Source organism: Nipponia nippon, unplaced genomic scaffold (assembly GCF_047370975.1).
Source record: "Nipponia nippon isolate SJK-2023a ecotype South Korea unplaced genomic scaffold, ASM4737097v1 scaffold_1, whole genome shotgun sequence".
In the NCBI taxonomy this organism is placed as follows: Eukaryota; Metazoa; Chordata; class Aves; order Pelecaniformes; family Threskiornithidae; genus Nipponia; species Nipponia nippon.
The window spans coordinates 117,994,979-118,009,665 of record NW_028262290.1 but is presented as its reverse complement, the minus strand read 5'-3'; the positions used below and the strand labels follow the sequence as shown (position 1 = coordinate 118,009,665).

General features: G+C 40.6%; 1 protein-coding gene across 7 annotated transcripts in view; it reads left to right on the top strand.

Annotated features, from left to right (window-relative positions):
* The window catches only part of TRAK1 (trafficking kinesin protein 1), a 138,084-nt gene that overhangs the window by 31,991 nt on the left and 91,406 nt on the right, over window positions 1–14,687 (top strand). The window lies entirely within an intron of this gene.

Sequence of the window (14,687 nt, the reverse complement as noted above, 5' to 3'; positions counted from 1 at the left end):
AGAGAATTGAAAATGGAATTCAAAGCTGTTTGAGACTTCTCTAAATGACATACTTGGGAACGCTGCCACATAGCAGAAGCATTTCAGTGATGTGTATTTCATTGCTGTGGGGACACCAAAGATAAAGTAAGGTAGGCTGTGTCTGTTGCTACAGCGTTTCATAAAATAACATTCCATGCAATCAAAAGTTTGCAGGCGTGCTGAAGTGAAAGATCAGCCATCTCTCTTCTTACTGTTTATTGTTAGGTTTTATATGTTCCACCATACTATCTCTGCGTACCGGGGTAGTGTCATCTACCTGATACGGAAAAACTCTCTTTTTTCCTTTTCTCTCAGTTGAAAATGACTTTCAAAATGTTTGTCTTTCTTTGGCCAGTCAGAATGGGTTCATGCTGAATGTCCTCTTTCTTCACTTTGACTGGTGGGCCTTGGTCCTGCTGAGACTATTGTATGGTGGCTGACTTTTGTGCTACAGGTGCAGTCTTGTGGATTTTGTTGGGCTTAATCTGGTGGTGCAACTTTGCCTACGTAGGATGTTTGTAGGAAAATTCTGCATATGGCTCTTCAGCTTTGTTGGGTCAGGTATTTTCTGCCCACCATCATGCAGAACACCTGAGGTACTCCAGGTAATTTGCAAACTCGCTAAGCTGAAGTCTAATTTTATTTTTACAGCTGTTTGTAATTCATCTGAAGAACACAGACCATAATGGTTAAAACCTGGTGACTATGGTGACACCGCTTGTCTTGCAGCAAGGGGAACTGACAATGAATGCAAACTACTGTGGTAGCTAGCCATTAAATGTTTGGTTTTAAAGACTTGATTGCATACATATCTCTGTCGCTGAGCCTGGTGGCTGCGCTGAGGAACATAAGAATGATGTGGCCAGTGTCTTCTCTAGTTGCCTTTTGGCACTGGGAATGACTGGGCAATATTGTGTGTGTAATGTCTACAGGTATGTTTGGAGCAAGGACAGAGCATGCTCAAATTCTCTTCCTGCCTTCATCTATAGGCATATACTCTACCACTGTGCACTAATGTGCGTCAACATTATTTTAACTAGAACTGTAAAAAAAAAAAAAAATACGAATCTGTTCTGCTCACTTCTTGGAATATCTTCAGTGACATAGTTGTGATGCATGACTGCAAAAAGAAGCTTCTTATTAGATAAGAATAAACTTGTGCAAGGGGAAAGAGGAAAAATCTGTCTGAATTCAGAAACCTGCAGATAAACACCATGCGAGTAAATCATATATGCTCTCTAGTAGCAAGAAAATATCCTTCTTTGTGCTAGCTATATGTTGGGGTTTTGTAAGATTTCTTAATTGCACTGTAAATTGGTATCTCTATATAGAGGCCTTTGAAAAGCTAATGAACAGTTCTGTTCTTTGTTCAGTGCCTTCAGGTCTGAACACAACGTAAAGATTGAGGAGGAATGGAAACCTATGAAATGATACTGTTATGCAAAAGTTCGAAGGTGAAAATTGTAAAAATCCCCCCAAAACATAGTGCTAGTTGTTAAGTGATCTGTGGTCTGTTGCTGGACTTAAGTTGCTTTTTTTCCTACCTCACTGTAGATTTAGCACGGATTGTCTGAAATCAATGGGAGTTGTAAAACACCCTTCTCTTCCATATCAACATGGCTGCATGAGCACGCGTGTGGCAGTAGGATTCTGTGGGAGACCGTATAGGTGTATGCTGTGTGGTTTCCATGCAGTTTCACGGTACGTTCTGGGAAAACCAGTCTCTCAACTGGTCCTTCTGGCATACTGTGCAACTGATCTTAGCTTAGAAAGTCGTGGATCCAAGTCAAGTAGCCAGCCTTTTCCTCCTGCTTTATTAATAAACCTTCGTGTTTCTACTGTAGTCAGCGTAGGTAGAGTGAGAGTGAGGAGGAGAGCATCTCAGCACTGTCTCATCCCACTGAGAAGGTGGCAGCATGCCTACCCAAATTGCGCAGACATCATTTGGGCTGTGGGCAGGGGCTGTGCAGGCAGCTGGTGTGGATTTCGGTGGCTGTGGAGTCTGGACTGAACAGCAGCTTTGGAGCAAGGGCACGAACTGCAGACCTGCGACGAAAACCTGTGGCTCTGTTAAAAGAAAGAGAGCTCTAGGAAGGTTCTGGTGCAGCTTTTCACTACCAAGACATTCAACCCGGGGGGGCTGTGCTAGACTTACTGCTGCTTAAAAGCTGGCTGCCTTTTTTAACTATAGGACAGTGGCTTGTTTTGGCCCTGACATGTCCGTTGCTGGTGGTGATGATGATGGAAGTTTACAAGGGAATTATTGCTAGGCCTGAGTCACGGGAAACTTACTGTGCTTCCTGTTTTGGCCATGGAGATTCCAGCCTAATGATGAATATCAGTAGGGTATTTCGATGATGAATTTTTATTTAATAATGAGGTATGTGCACGCTGTTTTTTCTTCCTTTTCTGTTTCCATGGTGAGGGACAAGTGTCTGCAAACTGAGCTTTGCTGCTGTGGGCCGTGGGACTTTGCAGAGACATAAGAGCGCGCAGAAGAAGAATGGACCATTATAAAGCAACAATTTCAAAGTGATGGCAGAATATTTTACTGAGGGGAACAGAAAATGGTTCTTACTAGGAGCTGGGGGCCATGTCTTTGCTGAACCCTGCAGTTGGTGCAGACGAATAAACGGTATGTTTCTGAAAACTGAGTCTGGATCCAGAACAGCAAGGGAAGTAAGGGTGGTCTAGTGTACCCCCATCTCTACTCTGCGGTAGGAATAACTGCAGTGTTTAATTACCTGCATCCTGGTAGGGGAAATGCTACAGTTTTTTCTTTGGGATACAGTCTTGTCTTTTGTTCGAACTGTTGCATGAACTGTTTGGACTACTATGTTCTTCTGACCAAAAGGATGACCAAGAATTCATTAAACAAAGCCAAAACTGTTATTTGTGTGGGGCAAGTGATGGCCTGGAGATCTCTGCTGCTATTGGGCATGCTTTTAAATGTTGTTTCCACATTTCTTGTTGAAAATTGTGTTGGACCCCAAATCTTCAGGCAGATGCACTGTAATATGTCACATTTCTTGTGCTTAAAGCATGACCAAACTTAAATCAAAAGCTTTTCTACATGAACTGTAGGAGGAGTTAAATAGGTTGACTTCATTTCAGGGAAGTCAGTGCCTAGGTAGAATACAGAAGTATTTTTCTGAAAATTCCCTCTTTTAATGATGTGATGTGCAGCCCTTTCCAAGCAAGTCAATTTTTCCCTGTCTGCCACACTAAGTTGCAAGGAAGTGCTCCCCAGACCTTCTGTAATAGCAAGAAGAGTTTCATATTCTCTCTTGACAGTAAAAGAGATGTCATAAAGCTTTGAGGTCTGATGCTAGAACATATTAGACAGAGAACCTAAAATTAATGAAGGCTAAATAATGAAATTGAGGGCGCGCAATCTCAAAGCACTTTTTAATGTTATTTGCTTCAGCTATCAAGTCTTGGCTTCTTTTTACCTGTTTTAACTGAGCCTAAGAGTTTGCATGTCAAATGAGCAATCTACACAGGGAATTTAGAGAGTAGGTAAAGAGGTCTGTTCCTTTCAGGAAATCCTGTGTTTATATTCAGGAGTGAACTTGTAGGCCTTGCTTTCCATTTTGCTCGTTGATCTGGAAATCTGAATCTTCTACAGCTCCCTTGACAGAAGCTTGCTTCTTCGTGCACAAGCAAGAAGTGTGAAAGTCTTTAAAATAGTCAGACGATTACTTTGGCTTTAGTGTTACTTTCCTATCGCTTCAAAGTTCGTCATCTTCTTCAAATGTAACTGTGGGTACTGAAAGTCCAGAAGATGTTCTGGTCTTAAATCTGAGTAAATATTATTGTTATTTTAAGGAAACTGAGTACTGGGAATGATAACTTTGCTTGTCATAGAGTATGTGCATGAGTTGAGGAAAACGAATCCTAATTGTGGTTCTGAGGCTGATAGGACCTTTGCCAAATTTAGGTCATGAAAAAAACAGTTTGAAGGAAGAAATTTTGAAGCATCATAATATACTTGTATTGAGGGACGCTTTCTTTTAAACTAGGGGCAGGGAACATTAGTGATATTTTTAATTTTTTCAGTTGAATGAAGAAGTGCTTCAAATGCTGTGTTTTTCAACCTTGTAAACCTACATGTTGTTCTGTGTACTTCACCTTTACCATGCATCTCTAATATTTTACCAAATTTGTCCAGTTCCTCTTACTGCCTGAGCAAGGGTTGCTTTTGATATTGTAGTGAAAATTTTCACTTTCAGAGAAAGTTTTCAGGCAAATTTCAGTCTACCAATTCACTTGTAGAGTACACACAGGAAAAAAATCCTTGACATGCAGGAATAAGGTTCGTCAAGGAACTGTTTCCCCTCACTGAAAGCTGGCTTGGTTGCTTGCCTGAGGCTGTTGGTATACTCAGAATGCTTTCTGACTGGGTGCTAAGATATGAATAAGTCATAAGGCATGCTGATAAGTGGGAAACTGAATTGACTGGTTGGTAAGCAGATTGGCTTGCCCAGTCCCCTTAACAGTAGTTTTAGGTCTCCACCAACAGAGATTTACAATAGAGCAGGAGCTGGCAGAGGGCAATTTAGTTAAGTGCTTTCTTGCTGCCTGTGCCCTGACTGTGGTAAGTGAAGTTCAGTGTCCAGTACTATGTTGTGTATTTTGGAGAATATGTACGTGCAGGAATTTATTCGAGGACAACTTCAAGAAGCACCATATTTAAGGGTTATAGCAACTATTTTCCAAAATCCATTTCCAAATTGTTTGGAACCATTTGATCTGTCTGTATTGAGTGGCTTCAGATTTTTATTTTTGTGGTCCTTTGGGGAAAGCCACAATGCTGGATTTCAACTTAATTGTGTAATTAAGTAAGATAGTTTAGTCTGCAAGTGAAGCAAAAACATAGCATGTATTACATTTAATTTCCATTTTTACCCCTTAGCTTGTCCTCTTGTGCAGTTCTCCCTTGTAAGGAGACCTTTTTTTTTTTTTTTTTTCTTTTTCTCTTTTCCTCCTATAAAGACTGTATCACAGTGTTGCTCTTGCCATGTTCATGTTAATGCCCCTGGAATTTTCTAAAAACCCTGTTCCAAAGTCTTTGCTAGTGTGACTTTGACTTTAATGGCACTAAGCCATGGATAATTGGCTCAGTTTCCTAAAATTCCACAGCCTGTTGTTAAGATAAACATTTCTAGGTTCCCAAGAACACAGACACATGTATATGGTAATATGCTGGGTATACAGAGCAACCTTTAAACAGCCAATTCTTATTTTCCTATTTCATTCTTGATGTTTACACACAAACTTCATAAGCAGAAAAACGACTTGATGGAATAATTGTGCCAGTTTTTAAACTACATTGTAGCATTTTGAGAAGGGCTGCAAGATTTCTCTCTCTTGTTGTAGTCATTAACTTCTATGGAAGCAGAAGGGAAGCAGTCCTGCATTGGAATGGTATGTGTTGAGATGCACCGTTGTCAGTCAGCAGCTCCTGTCTCAGTTGCTGGGAAGTCCATGTGACCAAGGCTTTGGTATAAGGCCCAGGATTGCTGGTTGTTTAGGAATTTGTCGTCTTGTTACGTCACTTCTCAACACTGGTGCCTAAAGTGACTCGTAAGGTCCAGGTATCCACAAGTGTTGGAGGTCTGGCTTTCTCTTTGCCGAAAAGGGCTGTGATCTGCATTCCCCCCAGCCAAAGCATTAGAGAGGGGCTATAATTAGAGAGCTTGTGACACAGCTGGGTTCAGTTCACTCACATCCTCTCAAATATAGTAGTGTATGATTGAAAGCGTTGCTCCCATACATAACTACTTAGAGACGACAAAAGAAAATTAATATGAGGCCTGGTGATGTTAACAGCCAGTTAAGAAGTTGTGGGACAGATTCTGAGGAACTCTGTGCACGTTTAGGGTTGTAAGACAACCTTGAAGAGTGAGGGAGGTTCTCACCGGGTAGTGCCAGTTGCTGGAGCACGTGGGGAGGCTTGCTGCCAGGGAGTGAGGGCCAATGATGCTAGTGAGCCAAAGCAGGTCGTCTTAGCATCTTACTCAGAGCAGGAATTGGTGGTCTGACTGGCCGTGGAGATAAGCTTCCTAATAGTTATCTTTAAAATTGCTTCTAGCAGCAATCGGAAACTTTTAAGTTCTTACTTTCTGCAAAAAAATGGGATGTTCTTACTCAACAGATTGAGTTTTGATTTGCTTGATTTTTTTTTTTCTTTATCATCTTTTTATATAATTATTCAACTTTGTCTGAAGCAATAAACTCAGTCTGAAAGTAAGTGGATCAGGATACAGCAAGTATAGTGTGTGGTTTTTTGAGGGTTTCGTGTGTGTGTGGTTTTTTTTAAGGCAGTTTGCAAGGAATTTTGTTCCTTTTTTTTCTATCAGCTGGCTCCTCTCACCCCTGCTCTCATTGTCTCTGTGCAATAAGAAATAGTAAAGAAAAGCAGCAGTCTTAGTCCTGTTATGTGATATTTTGTGTAAATGTTTTCAGAAGGGCAGCTATTAAAATTTGAAATAACGACACTTCTCCAATCCCGTAAAACAGCATTTTTTAAAAATTTAAATTATACCGACTCTATATAGACTCTTAAAAGTCATTGTGGAGGGTGAGAAATTCAAAAAATCATCCTGTCATAGGAGAAAAACAATAGTAATGCAAAACAAGATTAAAATCCCATCCTCAGGCTTTAGATCATGATAAATATCTGGTTTGTGTCAGTCTGTTCTTTTAGGGTTACTTGACTAAAATTCTTGTCCCTAATTTGTTGGCAGTTAGCTTAATTGTATCTTTGTTTAAACAGTAATAACGATGGGGGGAACCACCATTCTGGCGTGATCTTCAGCTGTTGTCACTGCTTTCCCTTGCTCTTTAGCGTTGTCCTGAGGAAGAAGGTATGGCTTGGCTGGCTGATCAGGGTTTTGGCTTGGAATAGTAACGTATTTTAGTTTGAATATCTTTACCTACCGCATGCTGTGTTAGGCCCAGGCACTGTTCAGTGGGGTTGTTGAGGTTGTTTTGTTTTGTTTTGCACTTTACTAGTAGCTAGTTCATGTGTGTCTGGCGCATTTGTGCCTCTCCGTTCTGCTTCTGGTCAAGTGCTCGTGCTGGTTCTTCCTGTGGATGGGAAATGAGCTCAGGACTCGAGAGCAGCCGTAGTGCTGTTACCTCCTCTGCTGCATTTCAGAGAAATTGTGGTCATCCCACAGCTTTTCCCAGCTAGTGAAAAAGCAGTACTGAATACTCACTTAGCTTTTGAAAGTCTTTGAGGCTTATGGAGAAGTAAAGAAGCGGGGAGTTTCATGCTCTTGTGGTGTATAAACAAGCCACGCTTTTCAGGTTTCTGTTACCACTGTTCCCATCCATACTCTTTGAGGACGTGGTTTGCTGCTGGTGTAATAGTTTCCCCCATACATGAACTGTCGGGCAAATCTTTGATACCTGCCTTTTTTTTTTAGTGGTATGACGAGAGATGCTGGTAGGCAGCATATGCGTTAATGTACTGAAGCTGACATTCCTGTAGTTTAGCTTGTGTATTGGCTGTGTATGAGACAGGAGTTCATACATGCTAAATACAACAGCAGCCTCACCCCAGATTATTTGGTGGTTTGTTTTGGTTGTTTTTGTTTTGTTAAGTCATTAGATCCTTTCCTTCTGTTCAGCAAGTATCGGACCACGCCCCTTGGGCCCATCTTGTATTGATCTACCTCAGTGAGCACCTTGCACGTGCATGGGTGTGAATAGAAAGTACATGTCTGAGGTGTTTATAGTTTGCCTTGCTGTGCCTCTGAGCTCTGTGTGGTTACCTGACAAATTCCTTCTTTGACAGCGCGTGCAGTTCTCATAGACTCTGTGCTAGTGGTGGTAGTTGAACAGCTTTCCCTTTCCAAGACAGGCACGCAGGGCGTCTGGCTAAGATTTCCCAACCAGTAGTGTGATGCACTAATTTTTAACTGTTTTCAGTTTTATTTGTTCACTGGGGGGGGGGGCAAGTTTGGTGGCCTACATTAAATAAAAGTAGAAGGAGCTGTAAAAAGCTCCCAATGTAATGCGAGCCTCACACAAGGAAGAACTATTTATAGAGCCCTGCAACATTTGCCTCAAGGAACTTGAGAGCAGAGAGGGGCAGCGTTACATAAAGGCGGGTGAGAGCACACTTGTGCGCTCACAGCTGCGAAGGTCAAAGCCAGGGCTTGTCTTACAGTATGCTTCCACTCTCCCTTGGCCTGAGGGGACAGGAGACTGATGGGCTCCTTCTGAAGGCCAAGTCCTAGTGGTGAGAAACTTTGGTTTGTGGAGAACAGTGGGGTGGTTGTCTTTTTTTTTTTTTTTTTTTTCTCCTTTTCTTTATGGGGCTTTTTATTTGTGATGTTTTGACTTGCGTTAATTTTTGAAAAAACATGGCTCTGTCTTGATTGATGACTTAAAGATCAAATAAGGCCAAACAAGGTCACAGGAGCAGCTTTGGGGACCTTGAGATTAAGGTTTTATGCTTTACATGTTGATACTATTGTTTAAGCATCTTTTTGGTTATTGCTGCTGCTGTTCTGGCCTTTGTTCTCTAGTAGTGACTCTTTCATTCTAAATGACATTGCCATGCCACTGGCAGTTAGCCAGGTATTGTTCTGGTTTTGGATGCCTTCATCTACTTGTTGGTTATGAGGCTTTGTAAAAAGTGATTCTAGAAAGCCTTCAAATGTTTAGCTTGAAAACATTCTTTAATGGTTTCATAGGCAGAAGAGCCCCTCTTCTGGGAAGCATGTACCTGAGAAGATCCTTCATAGCATGTGACCCAAAAACTGGGTGTTGGTAGTTCTCTGAAGAGATTGCATTTGGCTAGGTCAGAGTTCCTAACCCCTCTATGGGGGGGGGGGGAAGCATGGAATGTAATTTAAACATAATATAAGGCTTGAGTAAAAGGGTCTGTGTGATGTTGGGGTAGCAAACGGCTTTGGGGTGACTGCCTGGGTCACTGGACACACAAACCCTGTTAAGAGAGCGAGGCAGTGTTTCCTCCAGGGTAATCTAGGAAAGATGTTTGATTAAAAGGTTCTTAAACGGCTTTAAAACTTTGGATAAGGATGTAGGCTAGACTTGTGCAAGATGCTTGTCCCTTTAATTTGCTGTGAAAATAATGGATCTCTTCTAACATGGGAAATGCAGTACTTGTTTTTATGTAAAGGGTTTGAAGGTAAATAAACTGCTTGTCGCATTCTTTCATTCATCTCTGACACTTTGACTGTTTATGTCCCTCTAGTTAGAGGTTTAACTAAGCAGTCAGCTTTCTGCATATTTCAAAGCTATCTCCTGAGTGGAAGATAAAACCCCGTGATTTATAAGCGGGTATATAATACAGGATGAGATTAAAACAACTCAGTAAATTATTTGGGATCAAATTCAGTCTTTATCTAAAAGTTAAACAGTGATTATATATACGTATGTGTGTGTAAAAGCCAGACTTACTGCAAATGGTTGTTTCTTTATGGTCTGACAAAGTGTGTTTAAATGGGTGTAGGCATTTTGACTGGCTTTTGAGGCCACCCACTTAGTGAAGAAATTTTTTTTAAATTTAAAAAAAATGCAAACTTTTTAGATGCAAGATGTGAATTAGTAAAGAAATGCTTGAAGCAAGTCTCATTAAGTTGCTTTGGTCAATTTAGTGATTATTTTCCAAAACGCCGACTGAAGACTGTATTCTGAGTTACCAAGGGTAGGCCAGCATGTTAATCTATTTCACAGATTAGACAGACAAATAAACTGGCTTTGATTTGCTCCAGTGTCTACATGGGGCATTTTGCGTCTGAAGAAAGTTTTTTTTTCATGTAAATAAGAAGCTTGAAGGTTCTTGTTAAAGAACTTAGTAAAACTTAGCAGACTTGGTTAAACAGAGGTGTTTAGTGGATGTACAAGTGATGTACAAAACAGGGAAGAATATTTCTGGTGGGACTCTTGCAAGTACATTAAAGGGCGGAATTTGCACACCCTGAAACCCTCTGAAGTGTTTAACCATCAGTTAGTAGTTAGTAAATGAGAACACAGTCTCAGAGGTCTGTAGCTCCAGGCAGATGCTAAGAGTGGAAAGCTCTCTCAATCCCTTGGTACCCTGAGGTTCTGTCTAAATTAGCAAATACTTTGGTCAGTAGGGATGGATGAGTAGATCAAAGTTGTTGGCACTGAAGCTTCTTAAATCTTCGTTACTGATTTGGGTGGGTTACTTTAGATTAGGTTTAGCTTGGCACCTTGGGCTGAATGTCCCACTTTACCTGTGCAGTTTGAAGCTTTCCGAAGGAGAAAAATGTCATAGGTACCTGCCAGATGACCTGGCAGTGATGTAGCCCATGGGGTTATTTGAAGTCTCGTGTCCTTGTTTGGCAGCAGGGTTGCATTTGAAGCGCATCTTGGAGCGGAGTTTTCAGGTTCTCTTACTAAAAAGGAGTTGGTTGTTCATGTGCACCAAAGCTGTTCTGAAAAACCAGCTAGCTCACAGTAAATGGTTTTGCTTCAAAACTGTGCTACTGCTCTAAACCAAATAGCGTAGTTAAATTAAGTATGAGAGTGTGCATAGCAAAAGGGTGACCTGGAAGAAAGGGCAAGATTTTAGTCAGAAACAATAGAAAGATATTTTTCCCCTCTTTTAAGGAAGTATTTCTTTAAATTCGCAGATGTTCTCAGTGGTCAAGCTGCCATTTTAGACTAAGGAATAAAAGTATTATTTGAAGCACAAAATCTGAGCTAGACAGATAACTAAAAATTGTTCAAAGCTTAATAATCACCATAGGGTGCAGCCTGTGGCTCTGGAGTAGGATGTTATTTGTAGGAGTTCCAGACGTTTTGTGACTGCAGTAAATGGCTGCTGTTGCAATCCCAGATGGTGAGGAGGATAATGCTACAAGGTTACAAATAATGTATTTGTTGGCATTGCTGGGCTCTGGGTAGGCACAGGGCTGAATAGCTCCATGTCTTTTACTGCTTTTGGGGGAGGAAAAAGGATTACTTTAACTCATTTGTGTCTTGAGATTCAGAGTTAAGTTGCGTTTAATCCTGAATGCAGAAAAACTTTATCTCAAATGGCTGTGAAAGAGCAGGTGGTTTATTTTATTTGCATTTGTACGAAATTTGTGGTGTAGGAAACTCAACCCCCTTTCCCCCAAAACACGCTGCAAACAAGCAGTGAACTTTTTCTTTTTTTTTTTTTTTTTAATGGCCAGAACCCAGAAGTGTCTGACTGATGTGGAGATTATTTTTTTTTTCTTTACCTCAAAACCTTCAAATCTTGGCTGTTGTCTGATGTAAATGTATCTGTTAGCTTTGAACTGCTTTGCCTAGGTACTTACAGCTGGATAACTTTTTAAAGTGGAATGCAGTGCTGTCTAACCACAGCTCAATTTTTGACTTGGCTTTTGTAATCTGAGCTGCCACAGGTACACTGTAATCGATACCCAATGTACTTCTTGGTCAAGTCTTAGTTACATTGCAGTCATAGTCCAAACTATTGTGTAGATGTACTATTAGATGACAGTGGTGTTTGGTGTATCTAGAATTTAAGCTCTTCATACAGTAATCATGCAAATGCTCTATTTTAAGCATTTATTGGGTTAGACCAAAATCTGGGCATTGTACAGAGGAGGTGTGCAGGAGCAAGTCTTTGTGCTTATGTCATTCCTCTTATAAAGTGCAAGATCTGAATGAGTGCCTTTAACAAATAGCTTACAAATAAGAGGGTTTTTTTTCAGAGTAAAATGACCTGGTTAAAAACATTGAGATGATAAACTTAAGGGAACGGTGATCTTTCTGCAAACAGTTTTACACTGAAGAATGAGGTTCGAACGTTCCAAATTAAATATTTCTTTAGACCCAGGTCTGTTTATTGGCCCCAAACTGCCATTGTATTTAGACTGGTAGAAATGGTGCAATACATCCACTGAGGCAAAAGCTGAATTACATCATATGAGGTAGAAGAGAAGAGTTATTTAAATCCTGTATGCAGACTGCTGTTGACATATACAGTAGAAAGAATGAAATGCGTTGAATTTTCATCAAGAAAAGTCATAATCCAACTTAGAAATTGTGTACTTGTTTGGATGTCAGAAGGAGTAAATACAAAACACTGCAATAACAATTTGTATCATCTCATTATGAATACTGTATATGCAGGTGAGACTTACTAAAGAATAATATTGATGTTTTGTATTTCGTGGGTACAGTAGCTACAATGTCTGTTTCTCTTCATGGCTGTTTTGTCAATCTGGTGAATACTGCTCAGCTCTGGTTTGTTTTTCTTTTCTGCAACAGGAAGGTTTAGATGAAAGTTTAAAGGAAAAGTGTGTGCCCCTGGATTAGGTGGTAATATTTGCCTTGCAAGAGAGGCCGTGCAGACAGTGCCTCTAGAGGTTTGATAGAGTCTGAACAACATTTTTCCACTGTATGTATGGAAATTGAGGATATTAAATAAGTCTGAAAGGGAGCAGGTATACACATTTATGCCTGCTTTCTTCCCTCCACGATACGAGGTTTTAAGATCAAGGCAAATTCTCTTCCTTAATCCAGAACTTAACTTTTCATGTAGATGTTACACGCGTTTCTGCAGCAGACCGGGCAGACTGACTTGTGAGGATTTTTTGGGGGTTGTTTTTTGTTGCTTGTTTGCTTTTTTTACCAAGCTCTATTTGTTTATAGTTTCCATAAGTGCCAACTGTGAAACAGCTTGTGTGAAGGAAGAGCAGGGATGACTTTTTTTTGTTTCTGAATGTGTCTCTGCTTGTTCTTAACAGTGACAAGGCAGAAGCTGTTGGAGTGCAGCTTACAGGATGGGGAGAACTGGTCCCACGGTACCTCAGTGGGGTGAATGTTAAGCTGGGTGAAGGGGGAGAGGTGAAACTCATTCAACACAAACTTCTAACACAACTTGCAATGTTACATTCTGGCCAAAAGTATTTTGGTGAGGACTGCGTGGGAGATCAAGTGGTGAATGAGTAAAGGTGATCAGGTGTGTCAGATATTGAATGTCAGTGTGTCCAGAAAGGTTACAAGATCTCAGATTCCCAAAACTCACTTGAAGACTTTTACGCGCAAATCACGCTTTGGTTATCAGTGTTATTTCATTTAGCAGTGGTGTTAACATTGCTGGCTTCCTGTAGTCGCTAAGGCAGGGCATGGGGAGGAGGGGAGAGGAGGGCAAGAAAAGCTGAAGAGTACTGTTAATGCTTTCAGTTTTCTTACTCCCAGACGTGCCCTTGTTCATAACAACAGACTTAGATATCTAACGGTTTCCCAAAACAAATGCGATTCGCAGATGTGTGGTAGCAAGTAGGACAAAATGGAGCCCTTTTAATCAGTCAGGCTTTGCATTTCCAGCATATTTTCTTGTTTCTAGCTTAAGCTGTTTCTGTCTTCAGTGCAGAGGGGAAAACGAAGATTTGCATTTTGATTCCAATTTCATTTGAACAACTGATTTCTCATATCGGTAATCTCCCTTTTGTTATTCCTGAAGAGCCACTTGAAAGGGGACTATTTTAAAAATAATCAGTATGAGTGACCCCATTGTACTTTTCAGTGTGTACTGTGATAGCGCAGGAATAATGGATGCTCTGCAGGGGAACCATGAGATTTTCTGTTAAAGCACTCGAGTGAAACTTTCTCTTCCTGCGGCTGCCACAGTAGAGTACCATTTGTATGAGAGTATGGTACCATAAATTTATCATTTGATTTAATCTGTTCCTGTAGCTATTATGATCATTACAAAATACAGGGTTTGAGCCTCTCGGTGTGAGAAGTATTTCCAGGTTAAGTGATACCATGCAGAAATGGAATTGAGGAAAATTTTAATGAAATGTCATTTTGTGTATGAGGGTGTTGTGGGGTTTTTTTTGTTTTTGTTTGTTTGTTTGTTTGTTTTCCCCCCTCAGTTAATATTGCCCATCCGTTTTCCAGTTGTGGTGTTCTGATTTTGGTGTAAACAAGTCCCTGTTGAGACCCTCTGAGAGGGGGAGGGAATTTTGCTTTGTTGTTCTTACACCTGTGGTGAAAGGGGAAAATAGGTTGAGAAAAGATGGTGCTTGTATAAGTGTTATAACTTTGTTGCAAGGTTTCTCTGAAGCTTACTCCCAGAAGGTCCAGAATGCATAATCCGTATCTTGACAGTTTAGAGACACAGAAGCTTGAGTCTTGCAATGAGTTTCTAGAAATACTGTTATGCTTTGGTGAAGCGATAATGTTGTTTACTAGAAACGCCAGAAAATAACATGCCAAAATCCTGAGTATAACTTTAACAGCAAAATAAAATTATCTGGACATTCTAGAGATTAAAGAGAACCTTTTTCATAGGATTCTCCAGAAAACTTTTATTTCTGGTTCTCAGTGAAGTACTGAACATAGCATGCTCTGTGGCTGCATTTGCATATTGAGTTGCATCCACACCTTCTGCCTGCAGACCAGTGCATTTGTGTCGTCTTGCTGGCTGTCTTTCTGCTTTTCCCATGTAGTCCGGGTGTTCTCGTGTGGCCTGTTTCTCAGCTGCTGCTTATGCCTTGTAAATACTACAAATACGAAGTCTTTTTTTCCTGCCCTGCAAGTCCTTTCCCAAGTATGGTTTCCTGGGATCCCATGATTGTATTTTCCTTTCCTAGCAGTAATGAGCATTTGCATCTTTTCTTGTTTACTGCTGATAACCAAAAGCAGTACTATACCATGAA